Raw genomic sequence first — 3,282 nt, forward strand, 5'->3', positions numbered from 1 at the left:
TTTTTTTTTTTTTTTTTTTTTTTTTTGAGACAAGATCTCACTAAGTTGCTGAGGCTGGCCTCAAATTTATAATCCTCCTTAATTTATTCCCATCAACAATGTACCAGGGTTCCCTTTTCTCTACATCTTCACTAACCCTTATCTTGTCTTTTTGATAATAGCCATTCTAACAGTTGTGAAGTTATATTTCATTGTGTCTATAATTTTCATCTCTCTAATGATTAGTGATGTTGATAATTTTTGTGCCTGTATGATACTGGGGATCAAACCTGGGGCCCAGCACATGCTAGTGAGCATTTTTCATGTATCTATTAGCCATTTGTCTTCTTTTGAGAAATATTTATTCACATCCTTTGCCTATATCCTAGGCAAATTATTTGTTTTCATATTGGCCAGAATTGCATTTCATTCTTGTTTATAAATTTAATAGATCTTTGGGAATAGAGACACCATGCTTCAACTAATCCAGATTTATATACACACACACAACCTCATGGTTAGAAATAGTGTCCAGTCTCTCCTAAAGCAAATGGTTGCTCAATACCAGGATGATTATTGGGTAAAAACCCCACAAATCTGCAATACCATATGAATAGCTGGGATTCAACAGTTTGTTTAGCCCTTAATGCAACTGAAAATTAGCAACTCTACAATTGTATCTAAGGCCACACTCATCTCTCCCATGAATGACTGTGACAACTTCCTTGTACTTCTATCTGAACTGTTGTTCCCTTCTATTTTTTTTCTCCACAATGGACCACAGTAATCTTTTTGTCTTTTTGTTTCCCTAAATCACAAATCTGACAGTGTATTGACTCTTAAGATTATTCACTACTTCTCCATCAACTTTGATGGGATAAAGTCCTGGGTCTTTCCCTAAGCCTACCCCTTCAATTTATTCTCTACCATTCCCTACCAGGGCCTTGCACATGCTAAGCAAATGCTCTATCTCTCAGCCATATCCCCAGCCCTTTTTAATTTTCTTTTGAGATGAATTCTTGCAAAGTTGCTCAGACTGGCCCCAAAGTTGTGATCCTCTGTCTCCATCTCTTGAGTAACTGAGATTACAGGCATGTGCCACTGTGATGACTTAGAAACTTAATGCTGAAATTATTCCAAACTCTTTTTGGTTCTGTGTTCTTGCTTCCTTTGCTTATGAGTCTCTTCAGCCTGGAATCTCCTTGATTTTTATTTCTAAGCCTACCCTTTTCAGCTAGTAAATGGTTCTCCATCCTTTAGAAATCATCCCAGATATTGAATCTTTCTCCTGGCCTCTGATAACAAAGCTCTCAGAGTCAGGCTCTTCTAAGAGCTACCACCATCCCCAGGGCCTATTTCCTGTCAGGTGTGTCCAGGAATTAAATGAATACACACTATTTTTGCTGCCTCTCTAGTAAAATGAATATCTTGTACTTCAAATACTGAATTTCTCAACACTCCAGACAACTTTCAAATAAAAACACTGCTACTTAAAAATTAAATTATAAAAGCCTCAGATTTTTAAATGTACAGGTTTTGGGGGTGGGGGCGGGTACTGAGATTGAACTCAAGGGCACTCAACCACTGAGCCACATCCCCAGCCCTTTTTTGTATTTTATTTCGAGACAAGGTCTCGCTGAGTTGCTAAGAGCCTCACTAAGTTGCTGAGGCTTGTTTTGAACTCATGATCCTCCTGCCTCAGTCTCCTGGGATTACAGGCATGCACCACCATGCCCAGCTATAGATTATTTTAAAATTACTTCTATAAATATAAATGTATATATACCCATCCATGTCCTGGTATTTTCAACTAACCTGAAAACTTGTGTCTATAATTCTTTTATATAGACAATGATCTCCCAGTAGGGACTTTTTATCCCGACCCAAACCACACAGTAGATGCACAATATTTGCTTCAAAAATGAATGGAAGACTGGAATAAGATGTACAAATTGGGAATGTGGTTTTTAGGGGAAATCTCTGCATCAATCCACTCTTTTTTTCCCAAAAGAAGAAAGAAACTCCACTCTATACAATTCTTTAATCATCGCAATGATAGACAAGAGTCTACACTCAGAGAATTGTAGGAGTTAGTTGAAGAAGCAATAAAGGACTCTTGAAAACATTTTTTAAAATTCAAACTCTGGCATAATTGAATGCAGGGAGTTTTTGAATGAAAAGTGTATTTCAGCGACAGTCCATTCCTACCATTTTTTTTCCCTGATGCTATGACATTTGGAAATGAAAGATCTGCCGGGAAAATAATAAAAATAGCTTTCCAAACTGCTGATTATTCATGAAATGTTTTCATTTATCTCTGCATCATAACATAGCTAACTGCTGAGAAATTGAGTTATGGTTGAAGCCTGAGGAGGTATTCTTGTTCTTCTAAAAAGCACATATTTTCCGGTATCAAATTTTTCCTTTTCAGCTTCATTGCTTAACCACTTATATTTTTCTCTCCTTTAATGTCATGATGCTTTATGTTAAATGCTTTATTTTTCACCTTTTATAAAGTGAAGAAAGAAAAAAGAAAATGCATAAACTATTTGAGGAGTATCCTGTGCATCTGAAATTATATTTGTATGAATCTACCGTATTTTGTTTTCTGGTGATGCTAATAGAAAACTAGAAAATCCAAATATTTGCATAATAAGTTAAAGCCTTATAAATAACACCTATTCCAGTCTAATCATTCCATCCAAAGTTTGGGTGTTTTTCCCTTTAAAAGCTATTTAAGCATTATATGTGAACATTTCCTACTTAACAGCAAGAGCAGTATAATTAATGCTATTCCCCCTATTCCATGATCCCAACATTGCATCAGTAGCAAACATTAAAAAAACACATACAATATACAGAGAACCTATTCAATTGGCTGATTCTATATTCAGTACACATAGAACCAGATTCAACTACCCAGTGGATTCAGAAATCATGCCTTCTAATTCTGTTATTGGAATTTAAGAATGCTCTGGAGCCAATCACTTGAGTGGAACTATTTGATTTCCCTAGCTGTTAAAGCATAATGGCATAAAGAATTAAAAAATAAATAAAAGCTGTAAGAATCTATAATGTAGATTCTCCACCAAACTTCAAATTCCTAGGACTATAAAAATCCCACTCACAAAAATGGGAGTTCATAACCCACTTGAATCAAAGTGTGAAATATGATATATCAAGAACTATGTAATGTTTTGAACAACCAACAATAAAAATTTAAAAAAATAAAATAAAATAAATAAAAATCCCACTCACTATTTTAGGCAATTTGTATCATCTGAAACGTTAATGAGCAGCCTG

The sequence above is a fragment of the Marmota marmota genome, unplaced genomic scaffold (genome assembly GCF_001458135.2).
Source record: "Marmota marmota marmota unplaced genomic scaffold, marMar, whole genome shotgun sequence".
Lineage (NCBI taxonomy): Eukaryota > Metazoa > Chordata > Mammalia > Rodentia > Sciuridae > Marmota > Marmota marmota.